Here is a 17,539-nt window from a genome sequence, read left to right as displayed (position 1 = left end):
TCCTGCTGGCGTACGTGTTTCAGGATCAGCGCGTCTTTTTTGGCGCACGCGTTAGCCCCGTTCGAATCCATGAATATGTGTTTTGAATGTGCGTGTGGGCGTTCCGCGCATTTGCCTCCTGTACTTCCCCCGTGATGCCCACATTTTCACGTGTTGTTCCCCATTCCGCGTGTCACGCCCTCTGTTCCTCCTACTTTTGTTGTGTGCGCCATGCTATGTGCGATTTCGCTGTGCGCGTAGCGCACGCTGTTTGGAGACGTGTTCGCCACGCAGAATTTTGGCGCACATCCTGGGATTTACACGCGCATGGACTTCCATGAATAGCTGTGCGCGGGTTTCGCTGCTATTTTCGCACTGGCACTGTGATTCGCACGCTTTCGCAAGCTTGCGCCGAAAATGTCAGCGCACATTAATTCCAGGAATCGGCCTGTTGATGTGTGCCCAGCTAAACTAACTTTTCTCATAGGTTGTTGCTGTATATATGAGGTGTTGAGGTACATCAGGGGTTTCAGTGTGGACAGCTATGCAAGCTGCTGGACCGGAATATCATAGCCAAGGCTGCATTCTAGAGTGCATGGATGGGTGGCTGTGCCTGTGTCCACAGATGTGGTGCAAGGTAATCATACTGTAAACTTGGACAGAGGTCACCTTCGATGTTGTTTTTCTAGGTCCAACGCAAGTGGCTTGTCTCGCCAATTGTGGTCTCCCTAGATTGAAAGTCTGAGCCGGGGGAGAGGGGCCCACAGGGACAGGGGAGATGTGTGTTTGTCTGTGGGTGAGGGGGTGGTGGGAGACCAAAAATATCTCACTGTGTGCCTTTGCAAATGCTGCCGCCATTGACGGGGGTATGAGAGGATAGGTGTATTGTGGGGTTTGCGTCAGTATTTCTGTGCACGTATCGACAGTTTAGAGTGCGAGAGAGTTTCAAGAGGAGGAAGGGAAGAACCAGGTATTGAGGGCTTTTCTGAGTGTCAAGTGATTGTCAATGTTGCTAAATGGGCAGGGGCAGAGACTTCCAGTTGATTGGGGCTTGGACGGAGAAGGAGGATCAGCCCAGTCTGATGTGATGTAAGACAACTAGGAGAGATGCTGTTCCAGATCGGAGTGTCCTTGAGGGGTGGTAGTGAGTGACTTTGTCTTGGAGGAATCCCTGTATGTTGTTTTGGTGGCCCGGTGAGTGATGCACATGGCTTTAAAGGTAGTGTGTCTAACAATAGGGAGTCAATGGAGGACTCTTAGTGTAGGGCTGATGTGTTCTCTGGGAGGCAGGCTAATGAGCATGTGGGCCACAGCGTTTTGGATTCTTTGCAGTTTCCTTAGCTGAAATGCTGGTGCATAGTCTAAACGGGAGAGGATGTTGGAGACGATGGCAGAGAAACCGCAAGGATAGGTGAGGTATGGGAAGATACGCCTGAGGATGCGTAGATGGAAGAAACAAGTTGAGTTTGAAGAAATTGCCTAATCATAGGAACGCTTATTGTGCTCATACTGTTGTGAATGTTAGGGGTAGTAGAGTGAAATGGAATGGAATCCAATAAAGACAGCCAAATTCAACAACTTCATGATGCATGATTTTGAGAAAAGATCTATGTAATCTAAAATAGAAACATACTCAGTTGACTCTTTTGGGGTATTATTGGGTGCAATCTTGTCTAAGTTTCATAAATCAAATTTAGGTGGAGCAACTTTAAAAAGAGTACACAAACACGCTTTTGCTATAGATACCAAGCAACGTAGAGCCCAGCTGAATAAAAAATTACATGTCATAAAAAGACAGAATCTGTCTCCACTAATTGCTAAGGAATTAAGTAGATTGAGTCGGCAGCGATATAAGAATTGGAGGCTATGCTAAAAGCAATGAAAGAGACAAATTCTAGGAATTATTGGGCCCTTATCAACAGCACTGAGGCTTCCCAAGCTCAATTGAATATTAACCCAATAAGCGAAACAGTGTGGTGCTTTGAGAATGTATATTCTCCATCTGCCTCCTATGAGACGATTCCTGTTTATGAGGGAGACAAATGGGTATTAGAGTTATTGGTTGAAAAAATAAGGAAGACTATAAGGAAGATGAAATCTTCCACTACACCCGGTCCGAATAACCTGTCCTTTGTTACGCTTAAACAGAACAAGCTTTTGTGGGCCAGGATAATTTGCCTAATTTTTAATGATGTGATTGAGACACAGTCTATGCCAGATTCATTGAAAATATCGTATGTGCTTCTGATTTTTAAAAAAGGAAATCGCCTGAGCCGCACGAACTACAGACCTATATCGCTGCTTAATGTTGAGACAAAAATCTTCTCATCTATTGTACTGGAAAACTTGATAAGTTGGATGGATGAGAATGGAATCCTTGATATATGGCAGTTTGGGTTTAGGAAGGGATTGGGGACTGATACGGGGGGGGGCTTCTTGTCTCCATCTCGTAAAGTAAAGCACTGAAATCAGGGCAATTACCATTGTACGCTGCATCAATGCATCTTTCTCCAGCCTCCGACATGGTGGACAGACCAATACTATGGAGAAGGCTTGCCGCACTGAATATTGAAAGAGGTTTACTTGCAATGCTGATACATCTATACTCCAATACAGTTTTAAAGGTTAGACTTACCAATGAGGGGTTGATGTCGAAAGAAATTAAGTCTAGGAATGGCCTTAAGCAGGGATGTGCCTTGGCGGCTATTCTATTTAATCTTCATGTGTCTGGAGCAAGTGAAGTGTTCGAATCATCTGGTTTGGTGGCTTCAAAGGTGGGTAGGACTGACATAAAATGGGTTGCTTATGCAGACGATTTTCTGCTCTTTGACCAAACAAAAATCGGACTGCAAGGGCTAATTGATGCTTTCTCGAAGTTTATAAGTGAACTGAAATTAAAAATAAATCCTCAAAAAACGGTTGTCATAAATTTAGGACAGACCAACAGGAAATGTACAAAGCCAATGTGGTTCATTGAAGGAACTAGGATTAATCTGCAGAAAGCACTCAGGTACTTGGGTTATTCTTTCTTGAGTACCATGACGCAAAGTTTCCTGAAAAACTACTTAGAAATGAAGGCTATTGAAGTGGGAAAGCAAATGAGAGTGATCGAAAGGAAATTTGGGAAATTTACAATGTCTGCATGTAGGGATGTTTACACTTTGAAGGTTATTCCGAGACTGGCGCATGGTCTTGAATTTTTCGCAGATAAATTGATTCCATATCTAAAAACTATTGAAGCCTTAATTTGGAAAAAGGTACTGTTTTTCTTACCAAAATGCATACCAATGGAAATCATAAAGTACGAGTTTGGTCTTTGCTCTTTGAAAGGAATTATGGAATGCAGAAAGATAATGTTATACAGAAAATGTGTCATAGTCGAAAGAAATTCCTTGTATAAGTTATTTAATGACAATGCTACAGAGGAGTATATGCAGAACCTGAAAATAGAAGTGGAAAATATTCTCACAAATATCGGAGTCACAATCAAATGTCTCATTGAGAGACCAGCAAAGGTTAAATTGTTGATCAAAGCATTTGACTGGGTTGCAAACAATGCCTCTATTTTGAATTCTAAGTTGTATTGCCAACTTTTATGTGCTTGGAAATGGTTTCCCCAGTTAGAGAAATACCTTGTAAAATACCCCGGACGGCAACTGCGTAACAGTACAATGCGGTTCAGGTTTAATGTAATGAATACGATGGAGATCCGTTTTATATGGAAACTAACTCCTGAGAATCAGAAAATATGTAGATTCTGTGCTACTGCGGGGGAAACTGAAACTTTGTTGCATCTGCTGTTAGTTTGTCCAGTGTTGAATAAGGAGAGGGTGGTACATTTTTCGGAATTTGTTTATGACACATCGCCTGTGATAAGAGAACAGATATGGTTCAAAATGTTTCACGGTTCCGATGTTTCCTTGAAGATCAGAGTTATTGCTTTCTTGACGATTATTTGTGATGTGACCTAATTGATTATGGACAAGCGCATATGCATAAGATCTGTAAAAGCTAAGGTTCTCCTGCATTTCTGTAGGGCTTTTTTTTGTCAATTTTCTTTGTTTAATCAGTCACATAAGTGTCTCCATCCTAATGTATCATTTCTGTTCTAAGAATTGGCTGTGATGCAATGTTTGAAAATTAATTTTAGATTTTGCTTAAATGGAAATTTTGAATTAGTATTGTTTGAGATATTTTGAAAAAATCAATAAGAATTTCTATATGTATTTGAATGTTAGTATATGTGTTTTTACAGTATTTTATGTGATTTTGTAAAGGTTTTTTTTAAACCAATATACAATACAGTAAAAAAAAAAAGTTGTGGATGCAAAGTTGTGTTGGGAGAGGAATAAATCCTTGTCCAGTGTGCATACAAGGTTTTTCGCCTAGGTGGAGGTCTGCCAGTGGTGGGGCCTAGGGATTGTGGCCAGGGAACATGTTGGGGAAGGAGCACTGCTTTCCTGCAGACTAGGATTTGCGTTTTACCAGGATTGAGGATGAAGTGGTTGGTCATCATCCAGTAGTCAGTATCCGAGAGGCATGTTGACAGATCTGGATGTTTGGAGCCTGGCGATCCTCGGATTTTAAGGATAATTGGGTTTCATCTATGAGTTGTAGCAGGTGAGATTGTGGCAGTGGATGAGAGCAGGGAGTGTGTTCACATAGATGTTGAAGAGGAGTTAGATAGGCATGCTCCTTGTGGGATCCCTTTTGGTACTGGTCATGAAGTAGAGGTGAAAGGGTGAAGGAGCATGATTTGTGAGCGATTAGAGATGAAAGAGGAGACCCAAGAGAGGGCAGTGTCTTTGATTCCTAAAGAGTGTAGCCTGTCTAGGAGAATGATGTGGTCGATGGCATCGAAGGCGGAAGACAAGTGGGGATATAGCAACTAACTTGCACAAAGGCACTCCATCATACCAATTTATAGATGGCACCTCGATGTGCAAGCAGCAAAGTTGGGTTGTGCATGATGTTGACTAGGCTGTGCACAAAGAAAATAAAGATTACCCAGAAAGCTGTGAACAGAGAGGAAGTGACAGTATACAAAGCAATCCTATGTTTGGCTCAAATGGACCAAGCGTGATAGACCCCAGGAGGGACCTATCCTGTCAGCACAGCCTGCAGCTAATCAGAATCTAGATTGAAACCCAAAAGGCTGCCGTAAGCAGAGGAGCTGCACTGTGTTGAGCCTGTAAGATTGGAAGGGGCGTTGATAAATGACTGCAGTCCCAGAGTGTTAAATGTGTTGCCCCTTCATGAGAGCTTCCACGCCCAGTTTACAGGCGGTATTGGTGTGCAAGCCTCTGAGAGAGAAGTAGAGACAGCAACCTCAAATGGTTCCTTGCATTTACAACTCCTAAGAATGGAGGTCTCTGTAAAAGAACTGACTCGCTCAGTTAACTCGCTACGTGAGGAGAGGATCCAGGATCAAATCCACCTGGAAAAAAGCCTTGATCTCTTAAAACATCAGTGCCAGAAGAAGGGTTTGGCCCTAGCACCCTCTGAAAAAACAAGTGGAAATCAGGATCAGATACAGGTTCTGGTCAAAGGATCACCTAATTGTCCCAGTGGTCCAACTTTAGTGAGAGTGAACTTCATTGGAAAAGGGTTAGGGACCCTTCCCGCCCAAATAAGCAATTGTATGTACAAACTGATGACCTTTTTCCGCCTGTGAGTGACATCTAAAGAAATACCCCTTAAATCGTGACAGGGGCTCCAGTCAGTGCCCATCCATTATTGGCATGCTCTGGTCTGTCTCGTCAGGACAATGAGGTCACCTGGGCATGAGGTCATGCCTATTTTTCAACAAATGCAAATTCCAGAGAAACTCCTGTGGTTGGCTTGAGATTGAACAATCTAATTTGCAACTTTAAGGGCTGCTTCCATGCCAATAAGAACGCATACTGTACGGCTTTATCATGTGCCATGGCAGATCATTTGGGAATCGTGGGTAGTGCCAATGAAATGTTCCCCTTAATGCGCATTCTTTCTGATTGTATGTATTGCGGGAGCTCTAGTATTTGAGTTACCTTTGCCGATTCGACAATTCAAAAGTAATTTTGGTCCAAGCCAGAGATATTCTCAGATGTCAAAATCGAGATCTACCCAGATAATGGGCCCTGCAATGCCATTTGCATGAGCACTGGTATCTTCCTAAAATGAGCGAGCATGTGAAGAATCGCCATATCCCGGGTAATGGAGATACACCAGTCTGAGTAATCCACCTGTTCAATTGGCCACCACAAACATTATGGATTTGAATCCAAGTGTTCTGGGAAGGTTTCTATTGAATCCCATAATCCCATTAAGCTGGAGTTATCAGCACAGGATAAAGATCCGGTTTATAAATCTATTGACCATCTTTTAAAGCTGGCTCATGGGAAGTGAGTGCTCTAGGGTCCAGTGTCTTGATTATATTCTGGAAAGTTACCGCCTCGAAAGACAACTACGTGACCAGACTTTGTGTTGTTTCTGTCCAGGTTTGACATTATATTGCAACAAGAAACGTGGGCAACTATCTCCTTGGCGGTAGTGGCGTTTGTGACCTTTTGTTCTGCCGCAAAATGAAAAGCCAGAAAGGAAGAAATAGCGAATGACTTGTGGGTTTGGTGTTGGAACATCTGTCACCTTTTTGTTCTCTACTATTATCACCCACTGCTATTCTGGCTGTTTCTCTGAAAATCCCAAGGTTAACACTTTTCATATTTTGTATTTGTATATTTCACATCACAGTCGTGGTCTAGGGGAGGATGTAGTGGAATTTCCAAATGTGGCCTGCAAATATTTGGATAGTGATCAGCCATCTGGCTGTAATCACTTAGGGCCTCATTACGACCCTGGCGCTAAGTGAAAAACGATGGCGGTAAATGGTTACCGCCATCGTTTTCCGCTAGGTCCGATCATGACCCGTGACCGTTAACTACGATGCCATTAGCGGCATCGTAGTTAACGCTGCCGCTAACTGCGCCAAGGGCGCGCACACGCGACCTCCCACACCATACTTAGCGCCATGGCGGAAAGGTACGCAAATGCCGACCCAAGCGGACATGCACCTAACGCCATCACCCAGCCCGTTAAGTACCTTACCGCCATGGTGCTAATTACGCCATCGCGAACCAACCGTAAATGGCCATGTAAAGTGAATGCAGCTGCCACAGGTCCACAGAAACAGCACAGGTGAAGGCAATACAGACTCAGGAAGTACAAAAATAGCACACCCCACCGCTTCCCACACCCAGTCACACTCCACAATGATACCAATACGACTAGCAATGTTGGGGCTGGAGGACCTGATAGCAATGCAAGTGCTACAACAGCAACAACAACAACAGGCAGCACAGAGGAGACGCAGGAGGAGAAGGAGGGCAAGGCAGGGCCAGCAAGCCCCACCAGCACAGCCAGTGCCACCACGCAGGCAGCCCCCAATCCCACGCATCACAGCCAATCCATTCAACCTCACTGCTGAGCAGATCCACACCCTGTACCGTTTGGACCGGGACACCATCACCGCCATCGTAGACATGACACGCAACGACATCGTCAGCATGATAGAAACTCCAACCGCCATCCCACCCCGACTGAAGGTAGTGTCTGTACTCCACTTCCTGTCCACAGGCACCTACCAGCACACAGTGGGGCACTTGCATGGCATTTCACAACCATTATTCTCACGAACACTCATCCAAGTGCTCGATGCCCTCCTCAAGCACACAGACGACCACATCTCCTTACCAAGGACTGCCCAGGAGATTGCAAACACCAAAGTGGGTTTCCATGCACTAGCCGGCATACCTGGTTGCATTGGTGCCATCGACTACACCCATGTGGAATTGGTGGTTCCACGTGCCATGGAGGTACCGTACCGCAACCGGAAACAGTTCCACTCAATCAACGTGCAAATGATCTGTGACTCCAACAAGATCATCACACATTGTTGTGCCCGATTCCCCGGATCAAACCATGATTCTATGGTCCTGAGGAACTCCACAATACCACGCTACATGGAGCGACATGCAGGCCCAAGATCCTGGCTACTCGGTGAGTCCAATGTCATGACCATGGAAATGTGAAGTGGGTAGGTGAATGACGTACCGATGCATACTCCACCTGGCTGAAAGGGAGGGGAATAATGCATACTCCACCTGGCTGTAAGGGGGGGGGGTGATGCATACTCCACCTGGCTGAAAGGGGGGGGGAATGATGCATACTCCACCTGGCTGAAAGGGGGGGGAATGATGCATACTCCACCTGGCTGAAAGGGGGGGGGGAATGATGCATACTCCACCTGGCTGAAAGGGGGGGGGAATGATGCATACTCCACCTGGCAGAAAGGGGGGGGAATGATGCATACTCCACCTGGCTGAAAGGGGGGGGGGGAATGATGCATACTCCACCTGGCTGGAAGGGGGGGGTGATGCATACTCCACCTGGCTGAAAGGGGGGGGAATGATGCATACTCCACCTGGCTGAAAGGGGGGGGATGATGCATATTCCACCTGGCTGAAAGGGGGGGGAATGATGCATACTCCAATTGGCTGTGAGTAGCAGAGAGAACAGAGACAGATGATACCCTAAAGCAACCCAAACTCCACCCAACACCATTGAAGGCACGGTTCCGATGCCTCAGCAGGTCTGGTGGGGCACTCCTGTACCGCCATGAGAAGGTGGCAAAGATCGTCATGGCATGTGTCATGCTACACAATATGTGCGTCAGACGGAATGTGCCCCTGCCCCCTGACGCAGAACTGCAACCACCTGACGATGAGGATGAGGAGGGTGCAGATGGGGCGGCACACCATGGAGGAGGCGATGCACAGGAGGGGCGTGCAATGCGCCAAAATATCATCGACCACTGCTTCTAGCACACACGGCTGGTGTGTATCACATGGAGACTGCACTTGGGGCACTGTGTGTCTCTGGGACATGCACACTGTGGACTGTACACCAATAAAGCACACATATGCAATGAAAATGTCCACACATTTCATTTCGGAAAAGCAAAAAGTGTATTTCAATCATAAAACGTCGTGACACACCCCCTCCCACCTCCCCCCTCCCCCCTGCACACCCCAACACACCCCCTCCCACCTCCCCCCTCTCCCTGCACACCCCAACACACCCCCTCCCACCTCCCCCCTGCACACTCCAACACACCCCCTCCCACCTCCCCCTCCCCCTGCACACCCCAACACACCCCCTCCCGCCTCCCCCCTCCCCCTGCACACCCCAACACTCCCCATGTAAGTGTCAACAGATGCCTGTGACAGTGGCCACAGGCTGTTACAAGCCCCCTCTCTCGGCCCCCAGGGCACCCCTGGCTGTGGAGCGCAGGTTCCGTCTGGAACTTCGGACGGGGCTGCTCTGTGCAGAACTGGCAGCGGAGGATGTATTTGCCTGCCCCCGTGCATGCACGTCCTGTAGGGTGGGGGTGAGCTCAGTGAGCGCACGACGCAACCCGGCAAGTTCACCACAAATGTCCCTAGACATGGCCTGCATAGCATCCCTCAGGGTGGCAGTGTTCTGCGCTATTTCGGCCCTTAGGGTCTCCGTGGCCTGTTCAATGGTTGCCCTAGCCCCCACACATTCCGCAGCATGCTCAGTCAGCATCGTGGACAGATGTTGCTGCCGTTGTATGATGTCCTCGAGGGACTGCTGCCCCTGCTGGGCCATGCCCAGTGCTGGTGGTGTGATGGAGGGGCTGCTCCCCTCCTGTGAACTGAGGACTGGGCATGGGGTAGAAGGCCACTCCTCTTCCTCTGTGTGCCCCTGTGTGTGATCCTCATGGGGGCTGGCATTTGACAAACAGGGGGAATGTAGAAGGTCAGTGGGGCTTCTGACTTCGTGCTCCTCAATGTCAGAGTCTGAACATGCAGCAATTGCAGCTGTTTCACCCATGTTGCGCTGGCCGCAGACCCGGTGCCTTCTGTGGCAGGCAATGTTGGTACAGGTGGAGCTGCTGCTGCTGGCCTGCTGCCTACTGGGGTGCTTGCCGGTGGGCCGTCCGGTTTGCTTGAAGTGGATTCTGCTTGTTGTGGGGTCTGCCTCACTGCAGCTGAGGTTGAGGGTGCGGGGATGGTACTATTGGCCTTCTTGGCTCTCTTCGTCGCAGGGGTGTCCTGGTCCTCGGGGTGTGAATCTGTGCCTGTGGTGGAGCAAAGAAGGGAGGGCGTTATTGATGGGTCTGCGGACTTTGGAATGACAATGATTGACATGAATCTGGTCAGTAGATGAGGCAGATTTCAGGCAGGGCCATGCAGGTTGTCTCCTTTTTGTGTGGAATGTGGATGCAGGTATGTGGGTGCCAGCAGTGTATACAGGTTGGAGCTTGCATGTGGCTATGGGCAGTGTCGAGCTAATGTGTTGCATTTACACTCTAGGGCAACATTGTGCTACACATGAATGGACTGCAGTGACTATGGCATGTCTTGTTTGAGGCACCTACCTTCATCGCCTGATGTCGGAACTCCCCTTTCCATCCCTCCTACGCCTTCAATGCCTACCATGCCAATCGTGGTTGCACAAATCTCCTCCCACGGTTGGAGTTTCAGTGGGGATTCCGAACCTCCACCGGTACCCAGGGCAAGGTTGCGGTTCGCAGAGATGACGGCTCTGACCCATATGCGAAGGTCATCCCAGCACTTCCTGCACTGCTGTGAGGTGCGGGGTACGGTCCCCACCGCGCTGATGCGCTCGGCCACCAGGGCCCATATGGCCTTCTTTTTTGATATCGCTGGCCTGGTCATTTCCGGCGAGAAAACGACAGCTGCATTGTCTTGCAGGGTCTCCGCAAGCATGCAGAGTTCCTCCCTGGTAAATCTTTCCTGGCCCTGGCAGTCACATGCCTTCTTAACAACTTTAGGCATTTTTGGGTGGTTGGATGGGTGGGTGATGGGTTGGGACAGGTGTCAGGGTTGGATCTGGTGTTGTTCGGAAGGATGGCAATGGATTGTGTTTTTAAAGATGGCCGACGTGCTGTTTCCCGTTCCGCCGCGATGACGCTATTTCCGGTTCTGCTTTTTACGGCCGCTAATTACGGTGGCCGCTAATTACGGTGGCCGCTACTTACGGTGGCGGAAGTGCACCTTGCTCGCCCTACGATGCCGGTAGGGGCCCTTTCCGCCATGGCGTTATTTACATTACAGCCATGGCGTAATGCTCATGCGTGATGGGTTGTAATGTGGCGCTTTTTACGCCATCGGCCCACGGCGTAAACGCTCATTACGCCATGGCGGTAATGTCGGCAGATTACCGCCTGGGTCGTAATGAGGCCCTTAGTCTTTATTACTGGGGTGATTTGTATTTGAGACTGGGGAAAACTCCGGGATAGGCTCGGCAATCAAGGACGAAGACTTGGCCTATAACATACTACAACAATTGGTTAAATATCACAGGATGTATAGATCTGGTAAGCTTCTGTTACCTCTGCTATCTGAATTAGGGCTATGGATTGTAAATGGGAGGTTTCCTTCTGGCCCACTGGGGATTGTCACCTTCCAGAATAAAAGGTTTGCATCATTAATAGATTATTTCATGCTTTCAGTACATGATTGGCATCTCATAGCTGATTTCCAGATAGAGTGCCATCCGGAAAGTGATCATAACCCCCTAATTATGACACTTCAGGCTACGGGGTGGCACAGATTACCCGATGAGACAGGCATCTACCTGGCATAGCACGGCACTAAGGTTGATAAAATGGGATACTACTACTGGAAGGCTTTTGTCTGACAGGCTGATCTCTCGCGCCATAGGTATAATCAAAGCCTGTCTCATGTCCGCCATTTCATGTGAGGATGCCTTAGCACTATTTCATAACTTAATGGCCATGGTGAGATTTGTCTTAATGAATATCTCTCAACATAGCACTCAGAGGGCTCATAGGGCAAGTTGGTACACAAAAGAATGTAGGATGCTGAAGGACATCCTGATTAGTAAATGAGATTTGCAGATGGGGAGCAGGTACAAGTGGATCTTGGTCACCTGGCCTAAGCCCCGCCCACCTGGTGCCTTCTTGGTTGCTGCTCTTTTTTCCCACTTAGCAAGCCTGCTCGCCTGGTGCCTTCCTGGTTGCTGCTCTTTTACCCTACTTAAGGAGCCCTCCAGCCTCTTTTCTTTTGCAGATGGGGAGCAGGTGCAAGTGGATCTTGGTCACCTAGCCTAAGCCCCACCCACCCGGTGCCTTCCTGGTTGCCGCTCGTTTTCCCTACTTAAGTATCCCTCCAGCCTCTTTTCCTTTGCATATGGGGAGCAGGTGCAAGTGGATCTTGGTCACCTGGCCAAGGCCCCAGCCACCTGGTGCCTCCTGGTTGCCTCTCTTTTTCCATACTTAAGGAGCCCTCCAGCCTCTTTTCCTTTGCAGATGGGGAGCAGGTGCAAGTGGAACTTTTTCACCAGGCCTAAACCCCGCCCACCTGGTTCCATCCTGGTTGCTGCTCTTTTTCCCTACTTAAGGAGCCCTCCAGCCTATTTTCCTTTGCAGATGGGGAGCAGGTACAAGTGGATCTAGGTCACCTGGCCTAAACACCACCCACCTTCTTAGTCCTGCCTCTTCCTTCCTGCTCTTAACTCTTAGTTCAAGGGTGTCGCTCGCCCGTGCATCGGAAGCGAATGACAGACAAAGAAAAAGGCAATTCCTGTTTGGACCTGTTTGGACTAGGAGGATCCAGGCCCGAACCCCTGCTCAGACAGCAGGTAAGCATGCACCAACATGTGTTTATTCCCTCTGTCCCCAGAGGCCATCCCCACCCCTCTTGTGCCCCTGTGATGCTGCCTTGTGCCCCCCCTTCTCGCACACAGGTGTTGCCTGTTTTCCTTGATTCTTCAACCCTGCTACCCCTCCCCACCTCCAGACTACTTCTGCAGGAGTCTGGCCTGATACATTCTGGTTTCACCATCACTGTCTCGTGGACAATGCTGGATTTGACTTTCATGGACTTCATTGATTCACGGTGCATCACCCTTTCTCATGGTAGCCCTGAATCATGCTGTTCCCATTTTCATCTTGTATCCAGGCTTGCAACATTATGTGTTACTACTGACTTCTGCAATTGTATTTGCTCTCCCCTCTTGCTTCTCCATTCTTTTTGACTGCTTACTCTCTGTTCTCTCCTCCTCTCCCTTTTTGTCTCCTCCCCTCCTCCCCTTACTTTCTTCTATGCACTTACTCTATCAGAATTGTCCCTGGACCTAGTATGATAGCAACCTTGTCTGTCTCCTCCCTCCTCCCCTTATTTGTTTTTCCCCCTCCACTCCCTCCAGCACTATCTGAAATGTCGTCAGACCTAGTATGATTAGTCGCTTGTTTTGTTCCTGCCCCTCCCTTTCTGCACCCCTCTCCCTCACCTTTTGTTTTCTCTGGCTCTACCAGAAATGTCGTCAGGCCTAGTACGGTAGTCGCCTGTCTGTTTCCATTTCCTTCCTACTCTCCCCCTGCCTTCCTTATCTATGTCTTAACTCTTACACTATCTGAAATGTCGTCAGGCCGAGTATGATAGTTAATTTCACAGCCTGTAAGAATGTCATTGTATTTTCCCATGTTGCCTCCCTTGCCTTGAAGTGCCTTGAAACACATTGTGTATAGGTGCTATATAAATAAACGATCATATCAAACAGTAAAAAAGTGCTGTAGAGCTCTCTCTGCGGCAAGAACTGCTAGACTAAAGAATAAAAAGGGGTTGAAGGATGCAATCATTTGCTGGAAGTGTAAAATGTGGAGCGATCTAAGGACGCTGTATGAAGCAAGAATAAATGATTACTCACACATGAAAAAACTGTGCCACAACTTAGGTTAACACAAACTTGTGATTGCAAGTTGTATGAGCCATGGGGCTGCAGTGTGGGGCCACTCTCCTTTAACACCAATCCAACAAAAAGAGAATAATTTGCTGTGTGGTCTATTTGGATTATCGACCAGTGCTCCTACATAGTTTTTGCATTTGGAAGCCAGTTGGGGTTATATCCAGACTGCAGATGCAGCAGGAAAGATAGGAGGTTGGGCCAAAGCCTGCAGCAGGTAAGAGGGGTAGGGAGTGGGAGCTGGTGGAGGGGGTGGCTGAGGGTTCAGGGGAACACCCCAACAAAGAAGGGGAGAAGGCCATCCTGTAATCTGCGGCGCAAGCTTTTGTAAGCAGCAAACAGACGTAGAGCCGCAATAACACTGACACCTTCAATCTGAAACCATTGACACTATGGGCAGGATTGTGGCGTATCACGGAATGTGATTATCATCTTTCACATTGGACCATAAAGGATCTATTGACATCAGCGGTGGCTGCAGCTCATGGCTAAAAAGCAGGTTCTGCCCTCGATGGGATTTAGTAATTCACTTATTAGGCCATTTGAGGAAGGGGCAGTTTCTTTCCCAAAATTTAAAGCTGCTTTTTTATTCATGAAAAATAAGTAATTCGGTGAAGCTGTAAGCTGGAAAATTCCACAGTGCAATATTTCCTGGAGCCTAGCCCACTGCTGAGCGTGAAGCTGCTTCTTTGCAAACACACGTAAAAAGGGGTATCTTATTTAATTTTCGAGTAAACCGACTACCTCTAGGCTCGGCAGTGGCTAATTGGTCTATTAGCAAGATCCAGCCATTGTGGCTGTAATGGCACTATGGCAAAAGATTTAACTCGTTTTGCATTCTTTTGTCCTATTTTAAAGGTGCTCAGAAGAAAGTTCCTTCTACCTATTTTTAGATTGTATAATGTTCGTACATTAGGTGAGGCAAGGGAGCTGATGTTTTCCCTTCACTGTAAGAACGTGTCTGATTCTATTTATGATTTTATTGAAAATGCATTATACTAGAGCAAATCAGACGTTTGTTACAACATTGTATTTTTATCAGATGTTTTATTTTTTTACATTTTTGGGTTTATTTTGTACTTTTATTAAATAAAAATTTCGAGATGAAGTTTGATTGATTGATTGGGAAAGTGATTCTATTGGAGAAGAATACATACCTGCACAGTATACGTGTTTCCATTCAAAGCACACATAACATTCAATATCTAGAGCTAGCGCTTTGGGTAACAATTTACATGTTCCAATAGGAAGACAAGGCCAGTCAACCTGCCACACTCCTAACCTGCCAATACACCTGCCCTAAATGTTCCATCAAAATCCTGCAGAGCCAAGCATTACAAATATAATGGACATGCAACTGCGAATTGTCCAATGTCATATTCCTCATCAATGTAAGAAAGGGCCTCAAAGAAAACATGTAGGTGAGGCTGGCCAGAAACTATGTGGTAGAATGAACCTACATAGATATACAATCTCAAACCGCAAAACAGAAACGCCAGTGCTTCACCACTTCACTTTGGATAGGCACACACTTCAGGGCCTTTCAGTGGCAGTATTGGAATGTGGCCTCTTGAACACCACATGCAGATGAATGTGCAATCTCAAGTACTTGAAGATGCAAAACCTAAGAGAAACAAATCTGAACCTGAATATAAGATGTATGACACACTTTGTCCAACTTGGACCCTGGCACTACCAAGGCCATCACATCAACAACACCAGAATAAAAACCTGCAAGTATCACCTCTCTCCAACAGCTGTGGGAACTACTGGTTTGAAACCCCTAATGGGTGAGGTCACAAGACATGACTAGGAGCAATCTCGGGTGCCTAATCTCAAATGGTTGGTACCTATAGATAAGCCTAAGGCACACCAATATAACAATGGACATTGTTCAAACATTGGTAATATATTTTGCATTTGCTTTATTGTATGCACATCAATAAGCCATTATATAACATGATGTACACTGAGATATCATTGCACATTGCACTATTCATAGTTTGGGCAGACATTTTAATTAAAAAACTTGGATGTTGGTTGCAGCACTGGAATTCAGGCAAACCTGTCAACATCCTTAGACTGTGAGTGATGGCCGAAACACGTGTGTGGTATTGGTGTTGGTACTCTTATTCAGAGGAGTATTGCCTGGAATTTCTTTTCGGTGGGACAAAGACTGATATGCAATCGGATATTATTCTCCTTTGTGAAAGGTACAGTGAGCTAAAATGTGGTTGTACACCCTCCCGAGTGTGCACCTTCCCAGAGAACAGGTTTGTTCTCAGTACAACGGCTTCAAGACCTTTTTGTGCATTTTTAGGAACTTTGCGTTTCACCCTAAATTACCCAGGGTAATCCAGACGTGGACCCCTTGCTCACGGTGCTTAGAGAGGCACAGCTTCACCTCACTGATGACACCCAACTAGGCCGAACCCCATGTCTGGGGTTGCTGTTGGTGCTCTTGTTCAGATAAGAATTGCCTGGCATTTCAGGGCTGGACTGCCCATGTGGGTGGGACAAAGACTGATATGCAAATGGACATTACTCCTCTGTGAAAGGTACAGTGAGCAAAAACATGGTTGTAGACCCCCCCAAACCCACCCGAGTGGGCACCTACCTATAGAACAGGTTATTTGGCCGTGTTTGTTATCGGTAGCGGGGCTCCCAGACCTTATTGTGAATATTGCTGTACAGCAGCATGTATATTTTTTCAAACTTACTGGATCCCACTTTGCAATCAATTATGTGTGCCTAATATTTTAACATAATGCCTGCAATAGTGTTGCATGAATACGGTGTGCCTTCACAACATATAATTACCAGCACTGCTGTAACTGCAAATAGTTTTCAATGGGAATTGTTGTGTCTTGGCTGACCCCAAATGTATTGCTCTGTTGCTAAGGTGGCAAGGCGAGGACTACATTTCAAGCATACTCCTTCTATGCCCAAAAGAGGTGATACAAGATTGCCCAGAAGGCTTTCTTCGGAACTTATTTTATCTGATATAGACGTCTGTGTGATTGCGAGATCCAATGCATTCTTCCATCTCACTATATTTTCATGTAGTCCAAAGAAAGGTGTCAGAACTTGCACTGCATAATCCTCCATTTCGATCGCCTATTGTTGTCCCCTGGCTTTGTGAGTCCTGAAAAGGATTCCGCTAGGCAAACCAATTGTACTTGAATATGACACTTCCACGCTTGAATCTTACTTGTCTCATTAAAACGCCTATGGCCCAATATTCTCCCCAAGCACTTCACACTCCGTTTGCTTCATAGCAGATGGTCCTGCTGACCTCATGAATTGAGCTCTAATTCCTCTTCATGACCTTGCTGCTCTCGGATAGTGGGCATAACCCCCTCATCAGTGTCATGGTCAATGCCTCAATTTCATACAGCTCTTTTGCCCACAATGAATTGGGAAAGAATCCCGTTATGGACATGTGTCTTTAGTTTACAGTCTTCTAGTGCTCTACTGTACACATTCATGCTGCATGCGCTCTGCTCTCTCTTCTCTCTTCTCCCGTCCCACTTCTTACTTTATGTATTGGCCTTTTCTCACGCAATGCTTATGAAACAGTATTTGCTTCCTGTATTAGAGCGAACAATAAATAAATAAATAAACGCCATTCCCCTCTTTTCACCTTCTTACTAGCGTTATTGCTCTCTTAGTCTATTGCTGATGCTCCCGAGGGTTTCTGAACACCACCCCATTTCTACTCTTTATATCCACTCCATTGCTTAAGAATAATCTGCAATGCCTCGAT

The sequence above is a fragment of the Ambystoma mexicanum genome, chromosome 5q (assembly GCF_040938575.1).
Source record: "Ambystoma mexicanum isolate Mex_15411 chromosome 5q, UKY_AmexF1_1, whole genome shotgun sequence".
NCBI lineage: Eukaryota > Metazoa > Chordata > Amphibia > Caudata > Ambystomatidae > Ambystoma > Ambystoma mexicanum.
Note: the sequence above shows the minus strand (reverse complement) of the source record.